General features: G+C 33.2%; 3 long non-coding RNA genes across 3 annotated transcripts; 2 read left to right on the top strand and 1 right to left on the bottom strand.

Annotated features, from left to right (window-relative positions):
- Positions 1 to 447: 447 nt before the first annotated feature.
- On the bottom strand, positions 448 to 3,816 carry LOC125493306 (uncharacterized). Its single transcript, XR_007269821.2, has 5 exons — positions 3,697 to 3,816; positions 3,296 to 3,345; positions 3,150 to 3,208; positions 1,973 to 1,997; positions 448 to 671 (listed from the first exon to the last, which is right to left on the bottom strand). It is a non-coding gene; the product is annotated as an uncharacterized LOC125493306 (long non-coding RNA).
- A 4,438-nt stretch (positions 3,817 to 8,254) lies between these two features.
- LOC125493452 (uncharacterized) lies at positions 8,255 to 11,262 on the top strand. Its single transcript, XR_007270023.2, has 4 exons — positions 8,255 to 8,451; positions 10,409 to 10,505; positions 10,605 to 10,666; positions 11,024 to 11,262. It is a non-coding gene; the product is annotated as an uncharacterized LOC125493452 (long non-coding RNA).
- A 2,569-nt stretch (positions 11,263 to 13,831) lies between these two features.
- Positions 13,832 to 18,127, top strand: LOC125493491 (uncharacterized). The gene is made up of 5 exons (XR_008967593.1): positions 13,832 to 14,289; positions 15,992 to 16,200; positions 16,824 to 16,887; positions 17,451 to 17,564; positions 17,718 to 18,127. It is a non-coding gene; the product is annotated as an uncharacterized LOC125493491 (long non-coding RNA).
- The last annotated feature ends 1,680 nt before the right edge of the window (positions 18,128 to 19,807 follow it).

Here is a 19,807-nt window from a genome sequence, read left to right as displayed (position 1 = left end):
GAATCGGACGCTAAATATATTAGCGTCCGCCGACGGACGCTAAATGGCTGATGCAAAACCCTTGGTCGCTAATTCTCCAAATAGCGTCCGCTTTGCGGACGCTAAAAAATTAGCGTCTGATTTTTTATATTTAGCGACCGTTCACTAAGCAGTTGCTAATTAGCGACCATAGTCAACTGCTGACGCTAATTAGCGACCGCTTGGGCCTAATTAGCGACCGCCTGGGTAGACGTTAATTAGCGACCGCCTAGGCCGTCGCTAATTAGCCTTGGCAGTCGCTAATTAGTCTGGTCAGGTAATACACATTTGCACTTTTTTTTTTTTTTTTTTAAATTTTGGTTAACTAGAATTAAATGTAATAGCTTTTTGCTTTTAATTAATTGATATTAAATATAATAAGATATGGAATGATGCAAATACCATAATTCTTTTATTAAGGCAAACAAATTAATCAATTCAATTATTATTGATAATAAATGTAATTACAAGTGAAAAAAAAATTCTACAACTAAATTTTATTATAGTTCGAACAAAATCTAATACAAATCTCATATAATTACATGTACACTTTAAACTCCACAACAAAAATCTGGAACCAAAACGGACTTTAAATCTGGTTTTTGGATCGAAACCAACTTCAAATCTGGAACTCAAACTCAAATCTCATAACCCTGCAAATCAACAAAAACAAAGAAATTAACAGGCTAAATACACAGGCACCCCCTAAGGCAGAATATACTCAAGAAAACTTGCATGATGAAATACTCAAACGAGCAGCATTCAAGCCAATTATAATATCTAGACAAATATTAATTTGTGCTATATAAGATTATGTCAACTTTCTAGCTAATTATAATTTCATCACCTATTGATTTTAGAAGCACTTATAAGGAGGTAGAGATACTATAATTTTTCACTACTCATTCATCCTAACATATTTATTATTACTGATAAAAGCAATAAAGAACCAACGTACATAGTTAAAGCAACTGAAATAATATACCACCTTCAAAGAGGCACAAACCAGTAGTCTTCACAACAATCTTCTCCCTAAAGGCAGAAAAATCTCTTGTATTGACCAACACTATCTTTTTCTGATTGTCGCAAATCGAGCTAGTTTCCATTGCTTTACTTGAAGGTAATTTGGGAAGTTTATCAGATCTAACAGCTACTAATGAATTTAACATATCTTCTCACAGGAAGTTACACCAGATGGTAGCATATTATTTTAATTCAGATAAGAGATTACTGACTAGTAAATAAGTCACAAGTTAAAGTTCTTTTTTTTTAATCTCTTACCTATAATCTATAGCCTATACCTCAAATTCCATAATTGACAATGATTTAATCTATAGCCTATATACAAAAATCTACATCTTAAACATGAACATCACTTAACCATCTTAGCTGCATTCGTCTTACAAGAGTTATGTGTCAAAGATGCCATTTAAATTACAAAACTTCATTATAATTTTACACACCAAACATCAAAGGATAGTTTTAGTACTATTACCACATTCAGAATTGTAGCCATATCATTATATTATATTGGCTTCACTGTGTACATATGGTTAAAGCATAAAGTGAATTTAATGTGTCAAAAATGCTGTACACATCAAGAGTGGAAAGTATATAGAAGTAGAGGTTATCTATATTTTCATCAAAGCATTATACAATTTTTGAAGAAGTAACCAAAAGGTAGCTGAATCATCATTTGGACAAGGTGTTTCACGTTTCGAGTTTCAATGCAATCAATGAACACATGATATTGAATTATGATGAGACATGATACGCCTTACAGAAGTTACTACCAAATCTATCATGGAAAGGTCCTGTTTTCATCATAATTTTATACACATCTATGATTTATGCTCGTTTTTAGAAAGAATTGAAGGAGATTGCAGGTTCTCATACTGATCAAAGTTGGCTAGCAGCAGAAAATTACGATATGGAAGCTGTGACATATACTTACCTAAGAAGTTGTCTGCCACCCTTTTCTGGAAAAAGAAAATATAAGCATAAAGTTAATTCAAAGTCAAAAATGGATGCATCAGAAACATGGATAATCAAGTAATCAGTGGAGATCTAGGAACCAAATTTATTTTGAAACAAGTAAAGGTGTTTCTCTAAAGAGAAAAAAAAATCAATTTTACAGCAGTACCAGCATGATACTATCGTACAGCTAGTAAGAGACTACATAAAATGAGAAAATTGAATATGTAAAGTTAAGTGGATAATGAGTAGACACAAAATTTCGTTTCAAATCTCATTTACAACCTAAGCTCATACACAAGAAAAGGTTCATGTACTGAAAGAGCTCCCATGAAGATTACAAAGCAAAACTATGTTGAGCAGAATAAAGGAGACAATTTATTTCACCTGGATGGTTCGTTTAGCTAAGGTAATTGTGAAAACTGACGACAAGATGTGGCATCGCACTAAGAAGTAAGGAACTCCCAAGATATCCAAATATTAGTCATGAATCTAATCATCTACAATCTCATATAATACTTAGCCCCATGTTCAAGTAACACAGCCCATAATTATCAGTTACAAATATCAGTTAGCAAATGCCAAAAAGATCGGAGGGAGAAGAGAATATTATCTTCTACGTTCCATTTACAGAACGAGAATCAAGCTCAGCCCACCATTAGTGATAGGCTGAACTGATATTGTACTTAAAACACTCATGCCATTAGCGATAGGCTAGTGGAACTGCTGCAACTTCATTTTAGAAACAGAAGTCAGATATTTTTGCAGCATAGACTTCAGAGAGGTTTATAGCTGATGAGTTCAGGTTTGGGTGAGTCACACTTGGAGCTAGACCAGCCTGTGAGCAAAGAGTCGTCTTTACTACTCACACTTAGCTTGAGCATTTTATAACAATCACAATTCGGGAAAAAATTATACTATGGTGATAAGGAAAGGCAACAAGGGAGAACTAATTTTCCAAAATATAGGTTCCACAGTAATACTAAAAGAGAAACAATGTAGACGAAAAGCAGAAATATGCATAAAGCGTAGATGTCCAAAATAATTTTTAGATCAACTCAATCTTGAGTCTGTCAAAGAACATAATAGATAAAACTTTGAGATGTTTTTATGATGAATTTCTCATAAAAAGGCTACCGTTAAATAAGTAGTACGACCTTGATGGAATTGAATCCTTTTTTTTCAGCTTCAACGATATGTCGATATCCAGATTTAGCTTCAAAAAAATCCGCTCAATAAGACAAATAAGATCACCAGTGAAGGTAAGAGGAACAACAATAGCAGTCAAAATTTTGAGAGATACCTCTTTAACAAAACGCTTCAAATTAACTTCTGTAGGTGCTTGAGATACTCCTAAAGAACAGACAAAAAACCAGATAGTCCACCAGATTACAAATTCAACACAAAATCATATATAATCCCCGAAAAAAACCCAAATCTGATGAGAAGAAGAAAAACCTAAAAATAATTAGGACAAAAACCCAACGAAAAAATCAAGAAAAAACCAGATCTGAAACAAAAATCGAAAAAGAGAGAGGATAAATAAAAATCGAGAACACGAAAAAAAATACGAAATTAACGAAAAACATACGAAATTAACGAAAAAAAAGGGGATAAATATGGGGTTTTGAAGGAAAATTGATAAATTAACAAAAAAAACTAGATCTGAAACAACCCACATAAAAACCCAAAAAAATCACTAACCCTAAAACGAAAACCTCGACGGTGATTGGCTCATAAATCGATCGACCCTCCTTCAAATCAGAGAAAGTGTGGTAGCGGACCATTGAATAGCGTCGACGGTGAGAGAGAAAAAAATAGAAATCGATCGAACCTCCTTCAAATCAGAGAAAAACATAGCGGAGCATTGAAGAAAAGAAGAGCGAGAAAGAAGACGAAGAAAGAGGAGGTTGTGATGTGAGAGAATAAGGAAATAAGGTGGGTCGTCTTTTTCTTTATGACCATTGAATACCGTCCGTCATTTTAGACGGTAAATTTGTAAAACGGACGCTAATTAGCGTCCGCTTAAAATACGGACGCTAATTTTACAAAAACGGACGTTAATTAGCGTCCGTTAAAAGACGGACGCTAAATTTACAAAAATGGACGCTAATTTGCGTCTGATACGGCCGGATGGTAAATTCAGACGCTAAAAGTGCGTATTCTTGTTGTGTATTCTGGTGCCTCTAAAGATACATTTCAGCATCAGATGAATGTTGGTTGCCTCTAAAATCATGTTTTTAGCATCACATGAATATTGGTTGTCTCTAAATCCATATTTTTAGCATCACATGAATTTAGTTGTCTCTTAAGCCATTTTTTTTTAGCATCAACTGTAGTTATTTGTCTCTAAAGCCATGTATTTAGCGTCACATGACTTTAGTTGTCTCTAAAGCCATTTCTTTTCAGCATCAACTGTAGTTAGTTGTCTTTAAAGCCATGTATTATTTAGTACGTATCACATGAATTTAGTTGTCTCTAAAGCTATTTTTCAGTATCAACTGTAGTTAGTTGTCTCTAAAGCGATGTATTTAACGTCACATGAATTTAGTTGTCTCTAAAGCCAAGTTTTTAGCATCAAATTTAGTTAGTTGTCTCTAAAGCCATGTATTTAGTGTCATATAATATTTCATAGCGACACACTCACAAGTTCCACAAATAAACAATAGTGTATTCTAGATATTAAAATTCCAATAATAATCTACTTTTTTTATTAAAAATTTAATAATGTAAGGTTAAAAAAATATGTTAAATTCACTCATTTACATTGACGGGTCCTATTCTATAGACGATTGTTACGGGTTGATATTATTTTGATTTCGGATAGTCTTTTTTCTGGCAACACAGATTTCGGATCTTTCAATATCGGATTGTGGCGGATTCGGATTATATTAGATGTCGGGTTCAGGTACTATTCGAATTATATCAAGTTGAATCAGATTGGTTTCAGATTAAAATATCTGAACTGAATTGAATTGAACTGAACTAAAGTTTAGCTTACACATACTTTAATTTAAGTTCGAATATAATTTTTTAGACATTTGATGAACTACTTAAGTTTTTTTTTTTTTTGAAATTTAAATATTACATTAATTCTCAACAAAAATTACAACACAAAAATAACTCCAATAAACTATCCATTAAATTCATATATTCAATAAACATCATAGTCTTACAATAATCACCAAAAAAATACAACAAACTTAAAAGAAAGCCAAAATTGTCAACAACTACCTAATAAATATCACTTTTCATAAACAACTACCTAATATAAAACTTTTTTAATTCAACTACCTAATATAGCTATTCCGTCAACATAACACTACCAAAACCGTTAACTTTTGAATTTTCCGTCAATTTTTCGAAAATCCCAATTATATGAACACTAATTTCGATCATTTCAAGAAACCCATTTTGATGAACCTTAATTTCATCAATTTTTCCACAAATTCCAATTTATAAATTAATTCCCAAAACCCCAATTTATAAACCCAGATTTCATTAATTTCTACTTAAGGAAAATTAATGAAATCCCAATTACTTAACAAATAAGGGTTTAGAAATTGGGGGTTTTGGGAAATTAATGAAATATGGGTTTATAAATTGGGATTTGGGGGAAAATTGATGAAATTAAGATTTATTAAAATGGGGTTTGAAATAGTTAAAGTTAGGGTTCATGTAATTGGGGATTTTCGAAAAGTTAACGGAAAATTCAAAAGTTAACGGTTTTGGTAGTGTTATGTTGACGGAATAGCTGTATTAGGTAGTTGAATTAAAAAAGTTTTATATTAGGTAGTTGTTTATGAAAAGTGATATATATTAGGTAGTTGTTGACAATTTTAGCTAAAAGAAATGACAAATAAAAATCTGAAACAACTCCTAACAAATCTAAAAAGCAAAAACAGAGCAATCTGAAAACCAAAACAAAAAATTCTGAAAGAACTCCTAAAAAAAGAAAAATCCTGACCTCCTAAAAAAAATTTTGAAAAACAAAACAATGGAAAATTTTGAAAACCAATACAGCAATAGGTGCAAGCAAAACAAAAAAAAAACAAAAATCTGAAGAAACTCCTAAAATCTGAAGAACAAAACAATCTGAACTTCTGAAAATCTGACCGCCGACCTCACCAACGTACAAAATCGAACTGTCGACTTGACCAACAAAATCGATCCCCCGACCTCACCATGGAAATCCTCGAAAATCCTTCTGAAAATCCTTCTCAAAATCGAACTTCAGGTGCGGCGGCGTTTGTCATTACCTTTTGAAACGTCGTTGATACAGTCAACTTCAATTTTTTTTCCCAAGAAAAAACTATGAAACCCATATTCCCCTTCATCCCTTTTGACGACAATTTGCAATTCAGCATCTTGGGACACCTTCTCAGTTTTAGGTTTACTAAGATATGTCCCCATCGTATCAAGCAAGCTAGAAACAAGAACTTTAATAAGAAGAGATAAACATCACATTTAGATATGATAAAGGACTCATCAAAGGGGAAAGAAAAGGAAAGAAAGAATGAAAAGCAATGTTCCCAATTTAAGAATGTTCTACTATTCTTCCATGTATAATTGAAGAAACTCAAAAAAAAGAAGACAGACCTGAGTAGATTTACCACTAGCAGTTTCACCAATCAAGACGATGTTCTCACTGACACTAAGAACCTTCAGAAACTTCTGCTGCCAGAAAGGAAGAGATTTCGCTTCTCTAAAATTTAGCCTTACTGAAATTCAGCATTTACCAAAATTCAGCATTTACCAAAATTTGCAATTCTCTCATTAAGCTTTCCCATTTCATACTCTTGCTCAGCGACCTGCACCAACATGAGTGAAAATCATAAAACAGCACTCACAAAGAAACCAGGTCATTGATAAAAAAAAACTATGGCATCGTTGAAGGTCATCTTTTGATTCAATTATGGTGTCGTTGTTCGACCACCATCATCATCACTGAAGAAACGTCGGGCCTACGTGGTGGTGGCTAAAATCCGACGGTGGCAGTGGCAGGGAAGCAGCGAGAGAAGACTGGCGGTGAGAGGACTGGCGGTGGTGGTGGTGTAGAAAGAGGAGAAGACAAGAGAGATGGAAGAGGATTGAGGATGATGGTGAAGGGGGCTATTACTGAAGAATGAGGTTGGGAGGAAAGGGTGAAGATCTAGGGATAGAGAGGGATTTAATTTAATGGTTGAATTTTGATCTTTCTTAAATCAATGGTCTTAATTCATAATCTTTGATATTTTTTTTTGACCATTGAGAATTGAGAGTGGTCAATTACATGGATTGCTAACTTAATCAATGGTTGGATATTCATCTTTCTAAAATTAATAGTCTTTTCCTCAAACAAAATACATAGCCTAAACTACTAATAAACTAGTATTGTATATTGATATTATTATGGTTTGAGTATTCTAATTTCTAGTTCTAATATATTAGTTTAGTAACTTTAGAAATTAGTAGTATTACTAGAAATTAATAGAAATTAGAAACTTTCGAAATTAAATTAGTATTATTGATTTTTAAGAAATTATTATTCTAAATTTATAAAATCAAAAATATGTGAACATGTTACATGCGGTGATTAGGGATTAATTTAATGCTAACATGTAACACGTAACACAGTAACAATTAGTCGATTATTGTCGATGGCCCGATATTATGATTTAGGATTTATTGTCTTAATAATTACATTTACAATTTGACTTATGTCTTATTGTTGACACTTGTTAACCCAAAAAATTAGCAGATTTACTTATATATCAAATAATTGAGTCATTTTCGTGAAATATAGTATAACAGTATACTTATATTGATGTATTATTGTATCAATGAGGTTTAAGCCATAGGTTTTCTTGATCGATACTTATAGGCTTCATATCAAGATCTTGTTAATAAGCAATAAGATTTAATCAATTAAGATACTACTACAAATATGTGCAAAGTAACCACCAATAACAAACCACCTTAATTTAATAGGTGGTTTATTTAATAAAAAAACCTATTTTCTAAAAACGGAGGTTTCTTTTAACAGGAGAAATAGACCACTTTATATAAAGATGGTCTCTTATTACCTTCTTAATATTTCTTTTTGCCTTTGGGTCTCACACGTAAAACTAAGAAACCTTTATTCATATTGAGGTGGTTTGTTTCATATTCTTAAAATCCTTAAATCAGTATTTATTTTAAGCAGTTAGTTCAGTATTAGCACAACTCTTCCCTTATTCGTATTCCCTCCCCCCTCCTCTCCCATCCCCCTTCGCGTCCCTATCACACGCCCCACCTCTTTCGCCCCTTTCACCGTACCGCCCCCCTGTCATAATCGCCCTACTCGCCGACTCACCTACCCGTATCTGCAACTCGTAGAATCCGCCGCCAGTCACCCTTCGTGAAGTTGAGATTTTGAATTTTACGGTTTGCGATTCAAAGTAATTTCATCACATGCCCTGCAATTAGCCTTTGATTCGGGTATTGTATCTCTTTCTATGTTAAATTCGTTAGTTTTTTTCTTTAATTTGGTTTGAAATTGTTGTATTTGTTGGTTTTAATCTTCTGCTTTCGATTTCCTTTCCTACCAAGGAAAATGAGACGAAACTACAACTCTTATTGGATTTGAGAAGAGATGTTCTGATTTCATAATTCATAGTTGCCTAAGGATTCATTTTATCTAATATAAGCATTTATAGTCGATGAGTTTTGTTTACTGGGCTTTCTCTTTTATGATCTTATGAAAAAATTATCAAGCAAAGATAGAAAATAAAGATCCCTAGGGAAGCGATTTTACTTGAGAATGTTTAGTGTAGTGGTGCTTTGTATTTTCATAATTTCATGTCATTTACTACTGGTTAATTTTTCATCATATTCAGGTTTAAATATGTAACATAATATGATTCTTATGGAAATATAGCCTATATTATGGAACTATATGATTAAAGGGGACAGGATCCTTTTCGTGTTGAATTTGTGGAAATGTGTACTTTGAGAGAATTCGATATGCTGCATATTGTCTGCTATACTGACTTGTAAGCGCCTAGTGCTAAACTAAAACTATATAGTTGCTGCACAATTTTTTTAGTGAGTCATTAAAATGTATATGAATTATATATATGTTCTTACATTCTCGAAGTTGGATTCTCGTAACCAGATGATTCATCTTATTGTCAAGCAAAACCATATTGATGCAATCTGACACCCATGGATCAACAACATTCTTATTTATTGCAAATATGATGCTTTGAGTTTTATTGTACGTTAATATGATATAAGTTGAACCATTACGAAAGGAGTGGGCAATCCGATATTATGGAGCAGGTGCTCGACTGTATTGGGTCGGCCACTCTGTTCAAATTTGCAAAATAAAACAGATCAGAGGAGCTTCATAAACTGAGTGGAGCATATGACAGTTAATAATATTTAGACATTGTTTCCATATGTTTCTATTAAACCTATTTTTATTTGAAGAATAAGAGCTGAACAAGTTCAGCAGAATGAAGGGATACACAGTGCAACAGTTGAAGCAATATAGATAAAGGGTATGAAAACAGAAAACTAGCAGAAAGAAAAGCATGATCCAAATTGATATTTAACAATCACTTATAGTTACTGTTATGTTGTTTATAGTGTTTTAGATGGTGAAGAAAGGAACATTTAAATAGAACTAGTAATAGAGTTATTAGAATATGAGATGTATGTATTCATATAAGGGGGGGTTGGGGAACTCCTTAATAGTATTCATACAATTATCTAAACTTCTAGCTTGCTTGGCTAACAATCTGCAAGCTTGTTAACCTCCCCCTTGTATAGTAATACGGTTTTGGCAGTAGGAAAAACACACATTAGCTTGGATAGGAAGGTCTAAGTAGACTCCTTGTTTCAACTCCTATAATGACCTTTAGCTAGGCTAATGATTTTTTCTCTATTTAGGCTCCTGCTTAGAGATAAACTTATTTCTACTCTTTCAAATTTCAAAGCAAAGAAACAGGATTAACATGTTCCACTCAATCCCATGGACAGCGTAGCATTTATAATTTTTTAAAAGCCCCCACTCCTCTAGGGTACCATCCTGAGTAGATTTCGGTGCAATATTAGTCCATAATTAAAAAGTGAAATTACATTATGGCAACAAATGGTCACAATTTTCACACGGGGAATCGCAACACATACAGTGAGGGGAGGGCAATTTTTCTTATAAAGAGAAGTAGATTATAGGGGCGTCGGTCTAGCCATACAAGCCAAAGGAAAATCTTAACCTTAGGGAGGGTGTGAGATCTCCAAATCCAGTTTATGTACATTGAAGTGAGAGTGAGTGCAAGTTGGGGGGAAATTTTGGTGTACAATGACATGCCACAATTTTTGGACAAATACATAAATTGAACTATAATAACTTGGATGTGATGCAACAACCATGGTATATAACATCTTTCAGGTTGCTGTTTGTAATTGAAGAAGATAACCATGCTATGCGAGCTGCTAGCGAGTCATGCTCCCATGTGTTTCTTTAGTTTCAGAATGTTAGTTGTCAGGTGATTCCTTCTTATAAGATGCACTTTTCTTTGTTATTAATTATAGTTTATGTTGATCTATTATCATATACATCTTTTTATCCTATTTGCTGTTAGCAGACAACTAAGGGGTTTCTTCAGTTGAATTTCTAGATGTAGAGAAAGACCAGACGCTGGTACAGGTACTATGTTCGTTCATCACTTCTTTTTTTACTAACCTGCCTTTACATCCGAATAGCTAGTGCATCATGTTTCTTCTGAAACTTGACATGGTTTTATAGGCATGTTCTTTCTTGGGTTCCCTTCTAAGAATTTCTCTTGTATTTCATAATAAAGCATGTTAGATTACTAAAGTAGGTAGTACTTTACTAGCATTTATAAAACTTATAAGATGGTGATTTTATAATTTGTTGTTACTTGGATGTTGTGTGAAAAGATGATATTATGGAATAAAGTTTGTAAATTTTAATTTAAAGTAGCATTTTTTTGTCCTATTTGGTTGTATTCTATTTTTAATGCATATATTTTATGCTTTTTAGTACTTTGCAGAGCTCATACGCACAAGCATAAACAAGCTGGAGGAGGAGGAATTTTGAGATAACATAGATTTTTACTAGGAAGTGTAATTGATCTACATCTTCTTTGGTCTTTGAAACTTTTGTGTATATAGTTTGAAATTTTCTTGTTACTTGTTAGAGAACATATTGATTGAAATATTATAACGTAGTTGTATTTTTGGAATCTTCTAACATTATATTGATATGCATGTGATTTTGTAGTGAATGATATTGAATGAATGAAAAGGTATTCTAATTATAAAGTCATCTGAATTATCTCAATACAAGTACCTAGATGTTCTATATACTTTTGTAAATTACTTGTAGATTATGAAAGACACGCATGGAGCAGGTGAAATAGATTGGAGAAGCGTATAATAATATTGAAATATTGTTTTTTTTTATATGAAAAAATAAGGTTAAAGAGACCACCTTTTCCTTTCAGGTGGTATTTTTAGAAATGATTAAAAAGACCACCTATATATTAAAAATGATTTCTTTGTAAGATAAAAAAGACCACCTATCTATGAAATGTGGCATCTTATCCTTCTTTTTTTCTCCCTATTTAAATTCATAAATAACCACTTATTTTAAGGAAGTGGTCTCTTCTATCAAATTAAGAAACCACCTGTAATAAGTGGTTATTTATCCTAAGAGACCGATGAGCTGAAGACCACCTCTCATGTGGTCTCTAAATGAGATTTTAGGGGGTCTCTTTAAGCTTTATTGTAGTAGGTTAATGTGCAAAATGATACAGGAATTTAACAAACCTCCTTATATGTTATGATTAACTTAAATGGAGCATTGTTATGTTGAACTAATCTATTGAGTTACAATGTTCTACATCTGTTGCCACTGAATTAGATGTTTTTGGTTTCATGATGAATTTAACTTAAAGTGATTAACTTAAGTATGGTATTGTTATTATCTTGAATTAAACTTAGGGTACTGTCAAAGTAGTCGTTTTGAATGTCAATATAAATTCAACTTAAAGACGACTAACTTAAACGGAGTATTGTTATATTGAACCGATCTGCTAAGTTACATTGTTCCACGTACATTTGTTGCAATTGAATGAGATGCTTTCGTTCCGAAATGAATGCAACTTAAAGATGATTAACTTAAGTAGAAAACTGCTGTTATTATCTTGAAATAATTTATCGCCATCACACCGGCCACTACACCGGCGTTAAGCCAGCCCTTTTCTTTTTACAGGGTTTTCCTTTTCTTTTTCTTTTACTTCTTATTTCTCTTTTTCATTTTATTTTTGTTTTTATTCTTTTATTTCCCTTATTCCCTTTTAATAAGAATTTCTCACTCTTGTCTCATCTTTTAAAGCTTTCCCTTTGATTTCATGCTTTAGTTCAATTTTTCTTTGTTCTTTCAATTACTTGTCTTTTAATTCATGTTTTGCTTTTAGTTTCCTCAATTCATGTTAGATTTAGTTTCAATTTCATGCTCTAGCTTTCAATTTCCATTAATTGCTAGTTTAATCGTTTTTTTGCTTGTTCATCTCAATTTCTAGGTTAATCCTAGGATATTCTCTTTTGAATATGAATTTTAGCCATGAGTGAGAAGCTTCCTTTGCTAGAGGAAGTAAAAGAAGTCAAAGTATTGCAATGATTGCATGATGAGTACTTGATTTGAGTTAATTGATTGATTGTGACATTTGATTTCCAATATTCATAAAGATAGTAGTAATTAACCTAAAATTAGGTCTAAATTGGATTATGACTACTAGGTTTAGCAAGGAATTGTGAATCTAGAAGTCCATACTTGATTGATTTGAATTGAAACCTCTAAATCTATGACACTCATAGCGGGATACACCTCATTACCTCACATTTTCACTCGCTTTCTCTCACCTCACATACATATCAAAATACTCACCCTCACACCGACACTATTCTCTCTTTCAATCTCTATCTCTCACCTCACCTTCACTCCTCCCTTTGTCGCCCTTCATCTCTCTCACTTCACCGTCTCCTTCATTGCGATTTCGGTAAGTTTTTCTCCAATTTGGTGCATCTCAACTTTTTTTTTATCTTCGATTTTTTTGGATTAAGTTCGAAATTTGGGATCTTAAATTATATGTGGGTTCGGGGCTTTGAATTTTGAGGGGTTTTGGGGTAAAATTCAGCTTCGATTTAGTTCGAATTTTGGCTTTGACTACTTCGAATTTTCTAGATTATATTCAATTTACGTTATGTTATACAGGATGTGGGTTAATATTTGAGTTTTATTTGGATAATCTGATCTGTTTACGATTCGGTATTGACAGTGGCGATCATCTGCAACTAACAATTGGGTTGGTGTAATTTGCAATTGATATTTTTTCTTTTCGTTCAATTGCAGTGCTTTTGGTAATCTCAATCCACTCTTTCAAAATAAGCATTATAGTGCTTATATACGTTGAAAAGAATGCACCCTTAGGTTGCGTTTGTTCAACTTAATAATAACAACTTGTACATTTTTCTTTTATAACAATAATAATAATATTATTATTACATAATAATAATTATGATGATAATAAGTAATAATAATAATTATTATTATAAGTATTAATAATAATAATAATAATAATAATAATAATATAATAATAATAATAATAATAATAATAATAATAATATATAATAATAATAATAATAATAATAATAATAATAAATAATAATAATAATAATAATAATAATATAATAATAATAATAATAATAATAACTTAATAAGGAAGAGTCCCAAATAAATTCAAATTTAGATTATTGCTGTAGAACTGAAATTTCACAAACACTTTTGGAAAAAAAAGGAAATTTCCAAAACACTTTGTTTGAGAATTGAAAGAAAAACCCTAGTCCCTCATTTCCCCCCAATTCCCAGCCCAGCCGTCTCTTGTGAAGTGTTTCTCGTGTTTCTCGTTTCCCCCCAATTCAAAACCCTAATCCTTCATTTCCCTCACCAATTTCTCGCGTTTTTAGGTGAATCGATCGATTTGTTGGATAAGGAGCTTTTCTGTATCGAGGAATAAGATTTTTTGATCGAGTTTATTCTCTTGTGAAGTGTTTCTCTTCCCTTACTCCTGCAGCGGCGGCAGTGGTGATGGGGATGGTTCGGCGGTGTTCAGTCTACAATGACATTATCATCACTTGCTCTTCATTCAGTCTCACTAAAGAAGACACCTTTAATCAACTGCTCCTTCTGAAACTGCTATGTTTTCTGATTATAAGCCTTCTTTCGCTTTTCTTTTTCCTGGTCAGGTGAAGTTTATTCACTCTGTTCATTTCGAAATTTCATTTTTGTTGGGTATGATTTGATGATGTTCTGAAATAAGGAATTTGATGAACTAATGTGGCTTGAAAGTTGTTTTTAATCTCATCATGAAAAGCGAAATAACTAAAAATTTTTTTTGTTACATTGGCTTCTAATCTGTTGGTTTTTTTTTTTTTTTTATCAATGAATGCATCTTTTTGTTAAGTATTCAAGAATTGTATTACAAATGATACTGGGGGAGTGCCGCCATGTACAAAATGAAGGCATAACTATCATGCCTTAGTTTACGATGTATAACTAGTAACTATTTCTCTGTACACAAAACGAATGCATGCTATTTCTACAGCACTTGCTCAGACTTTACAAAACGACTTGTCTTCTAGAAATCCTGTGTTGGAATTTAAAAAATAAACCATATATACTGAGTATTAATTGGATACTACTACATGTTAGCTTAGTTATATGATGCATTGACAAAAAATTTTTTGTACTTATGCGTGCTTATCATTATCCTTATCATTATACAATAACTCTTGATCGAATAGCTGGATGGAAGTGCGTGAAATGTCTCTGTGCTTCTGAATGGAAAGTAGACAGATTAGTCGGCCAGGTGCAGTAATATTAATTTGGATCAAAAACATTGATGCCCGAAACCACCCTATATAGTCTTGGAAGAGTGTATGCTGCATGGCTTTCATACTAGCCAGGTTAGCTTTGCTGCATAATGACAAACTCCATATTGGTATTGATAAAATTGCTTTATGCTTTTTAGAATGCTGATCAAATTCTACATTAGAAATTTCAATACTAAATGGAGAATGATTTATGTCTGACCTTCCTGTAATTTCTTGATATGTGCTTGTGATGATGAAATATGCCGATATCTGTTGTGAACTGACATGAAAAATGGTACTTCATATCCTTCTGTCTCCAGCTGTCATCTAAATCTTCATACTTTGTCTTTTCTAAGGCATGTGCTATTATGGGCCTATCAAGACAAAAGGTTAACTTCAGAATAGAGACATACTTTATTCTTACTATGGTTGTTGATTTCTGAAATTATGTCACCAGTGTTACTCTAATCTTGTTTGCCATGAGTGATGCAACTAGATTTCCGTCTGTATAATTTCCAATTATAATGTCTGGCTTTCCTTCCATAAGCTCAAGGATTTTGGCTGTGGCGTCCTTGTGTCATATAAAAAAGAGTTATGATGAACTAGAGTAAATATAATGATCCTAAAAGCTAGATAGTCTATTAGTAATTCAATTGATACATGCCCTGGTAAACCTCTCAAGGTATGGATATATATCAAATCGAGAGACCCACTGGCGGAGGATCCCATTTTCTATCTTAAAAGGAACTCGTAAAATGTTGGAGTACTTGGTTCCCTCAATTGATTCCACTTCTTGATTGCACTTGGTTCCTTGAGAATATGGAATAAGCCTGGTAACCTATATACACAACACCAATCAGCTGTAGTTTAATGGCTTTATAAATTGAGATGAAATGATGATATCAATCTATTGTGTACCCACCACTAGAATTTGGGGCTTTATATTAAGCCCTTGATTCTTGTATCTGATGAGTAATTCCTCTTCTAGTGCTCTGACTTGATCTAGAATATAAACCACCTACAACAGCATAATAATATATATGATCACATTTCATGTACTTGTCTTCTTTTGCAGGCTGTTATAACTAGTCACTACAAAACATATAACTGTCCCCAGTATCTGGCAAGCCAAGATCATTTGCTTGGCCAAAGTAACCGTGTATAGATAATATCACAATGCTGAAGATTGTTGGAAGCCTGCCAAAGAATTTCTCCACGCTCACTGGGTCTGGTGCCTGCAACACCTCAAAGAGAGAATGCATAAACTCTTTAACTCTTGCTGAGGTATGACCCCATCCTTTCTCAAAACCCCACTCCTTGAATATGTTAATATATTAGTATCAGAAAAAATTATTTGAAATTTCTGGCTATGCTCATGAGGAAGTCAAACAAGATGTACCTCAACTCGAAATTCTGAAATGGTGTGTCAGGTGAAAGTGATGAAAGAAACACGTCAGCTACAACCAATGTTGCCTAGAGCTTTTCTGGCGTGTTCAGTGTCTCATTGGTCATTAGTTTCTGACGAAGTAAAATTACAAATTTGAGCAACCATGTTTAAATACATATATGCAATATGATATATGTAATATCATATATATACGTGTTCAGCCTTTAGCTTTAATTTTCTTGCTAGGCACCGTAACTGCGCAATTCGTATTTCCTAGTACCCCCAAGTGAATATGTCAGCTATAGGTGGTCAGTGGTCACTATGCCGATAGTTGATTTTATTATTGCTTTTGCAGAAGCGTGGAATAGAAACGAATCTTTATGCTCAATTCATGTCTGACTCCATCAAGATTGGGATGGTTTTTACCTTGATTTATGTTTTTGTCTGTGTCTTTATTTTTGAAAAATGCTACTTGCAGAGAATATATGAACTCATTTTTTGTGATGTGAATATTATTCAGGTTAAGCATCCAGAAGTTGCTTAGTTTCTAGGAGGTCAGCTACTACATTTTTGGTGTTGTGAAGGTATTCTGCTCTGCAGTATTTGGTCCAAAAATTATACTTCATTTCTAAAAGACTTGTCTTTTGTGTTTATGCTCCCGTATAGTGTGGTTTACATACAACTTTGGGACTATGGATGATGACAAACCCTTTGGCTGAATAAAACCTCTGTGCCAGCTCTTGCAATCCATCCAATGCATGCCCTTAAATTGTTCATTATGTGGTTGGAAACTATGCTACTGCATCTGCAGAGTTCGATTTTGTAATTATTATTTGCAATCGTCTAGAATGTCGTCTAGTAGTCTGTATATTGGCACACATCTTTGTTACAATATGTGACGATAACTTGATCTGCAAATAATGAAGATGGGATCTTTGATAGACTATTAATCAATTTAAAAGGAGATTGATAACTTAGTATACATTCTTCCTAGATAATTGGATTGAGGTTTTTTTTGTGTGGTTCGTATCATATACTATTGTTATCTAGTCAAGGCAAAATTTTTAACATTCAATTTGATTAGCAGCTGTAGGTGGTTTGATGATATACATTAGTTGTCGCCCATCTAACACATTTCTGTTTTCAGGCTGAGAAGATTACATTAGTGATTAGCGCCGCCAACATTGAATGCGAGTCATACTGGCCAAGCTTGTTTGCCAAGCTCCTTGAAAAGAAGAGCATTGAGGACCTTATCATGAATGTTGGTGCTGGTGGCGGTGTTATTACTTTTAGTATTAAACTAATATTTTCTTCCTCATACTACCGGCTAAGCCAATTTTTGTACAAGTTATTACAGCTTTGTTAAACTAATATTTGTCATTAAACTAATATTTACTATATGCATGTGTTGCAGGTGCTTGCGGAATCCAACTATTCAAACAATTGAAGAATAATATGAGGAAGAAAATAGCATGACACTAACAAAGACTGAGGCAATTGAAAAATGGAATGACACTATTCAGACTATTAGATATCTTTTTTTTTTCTCTCTTGTAGTTTCCAATTTCTTTTTACTGTAACAATTGTGAATAACCAACGAGACATGTTAGTTGATTAAGGTGTTTATAAATGACAATTATTTTTTTTATCTATATAGTAGCTTTTTATTGATTCATTAAATTGTTTTGTTTGTTTACTTTTAGTATTAATATAGTATATATATGTATTAATTCATAAATCTTAAACTGTAAATGTGTAGTTGCCCCTAATAGTTTTAATAAAAATGTCAAAAGTTGCACCTAAAAACATCCTTTAGCGACTAACTTATGGTTGCATTAGAGGCAAATATAAATGATGGATTTATGGTGCCTCTAAATATAAGTGGTCTTATCAACAATATAACTTGTGTGCCCCAAAAAGGTGGCATTAGGGGCAACCTATAATCAGCGACATACTTATGGTTGTTTCCAAACGTAAGAGGCTTTAGCAGAACTGTAACTTGTGTGCCTCAAAAGGTGGCATTAGGGGGAACCTATTATTAGCGACAGACATATGGTTGCCTCTAAACATAACAGTCTTTAGCCGCACCGTAACTTGTATGCCTCTAAATGACGCATTAGGGGCAACCTATAATTAGCGACAGTCATATGTTTGCCTCTAAACTTAAGAGTCTTTAGCAGATACCATAATTTGTCTGCCTCTAAAAGGTGGCATTAGAGGCAACCTATAATTAGCGACAGGCATATGGTTGTCTCTAAACATAAGAGTCTTTAGCAGCACCATAACTTGTCTGCCTCTAAAACGTGGCATTAGGGGCAACCTATAATTAGCGATGGACTAATTAGAGGCAACCAAAAAATTATTTCTAAACACCATTAGAGGCTACAAATATATATTTAGATGCAATTATGGATTGCCTCTATATGTAGTTTTTTTTGTAGTGGCTGCTGCCAGCAAGGGTGCATGGGCTGGCAGGGGTGGTGGGGGTGCTGGGCTGCTGGTAGGTTTTTATTTATAAAAAATACGAAAATAAAAGGGCTGCGGTTTTGGGCCTAGATCGTGGCCACTCTATATTGGAAGGGCTGCGATCAAGGCCCAAAACCGCATCCCTTCCATATTGGAAAAGCTTCGGTCAACGCCTAAAATCGTTGCCCTTCGTGGTGAAGCTTCATTTTTGCCGAAAGACTGCTGGCAAAATACGCAGCCTTTAGGGTTGTTTTGACCGCAACCCTTGTGTTTTTTACACTAGTGATTTCCTAGAACTTTTAAGATACCTAACTTTACTTTGTTCTCTGGAAATGATAGAGTTTCTGCTAAAGAACATGTAGTTAGGTTCAATTATGAATGGAGAAGTAGCTGAGGGTGATTTTTCTAAACTTACACTAGTAGAATAAATGCTTATTGTTGCGGCCATTAAGTGGCCTTTTGCGGCGGTTTTGGCCGCGCAGCACTTAAGGGGGCAGCAATAGGTAATAAATATATTGCTGCGGTTTAAAACCGCAGCCATATTTGAACATATTGCTGCGGTTTCTGGGAAAAACCGCAGCAATATTAGTATTTTATATCAGAATAGTAAAACATATTGCTGCGTTTTCTAGAGAAAACTGCAGTATTATGTTGTATTTAATAATAAAAAATATGCATATTGCTGCGGTTTCTACCTAAAACCGCAGCAATAGACGCCGGGCAGGTAATTTTTTTTTTTTCAAATTTCTCGAGGCGTAAATATTTTGTGATTATAGTACCATTATAATATGTTACATATCGACAATAATCACTTGTTACAAACACTAAGAAACTTGAAAATATGAAAATCGAAAAAAAAAATCTGAAAAAACTACATCAAAATATAACACTAAGAAACTGTAACTAGAACACTAAGAAACTGTTTTAAACAAAAAAAAAAAAAACAGAAAAGTATATTACAAAAAAATTTGAAAAAGCTACATCAGTATAACACTAAGAAACTGTAACTCAACACTAATAAACTGTAATTAAAAAACT

The sequence above is a fragment of the Beta vulgaris genome, chromosome 9 (genome assembly GCF_026745355.1).
Source record: "Beta vulgaris subsp. vulgaris cultivar EL10 chromosome 9, EL10.2, whole genome shotgun sequence".
Taxonomy (NCBI): domain Eukaryota; kingdom Viridiplantae; phylum Streptophyta; class Magnoliopsida; order Caryophyllales; family Amaranthaceae; genus Beta; species Beta vulgaris.
This window is presented reverse-complemented; position numbering and strand designations above follow the sequence as displayed.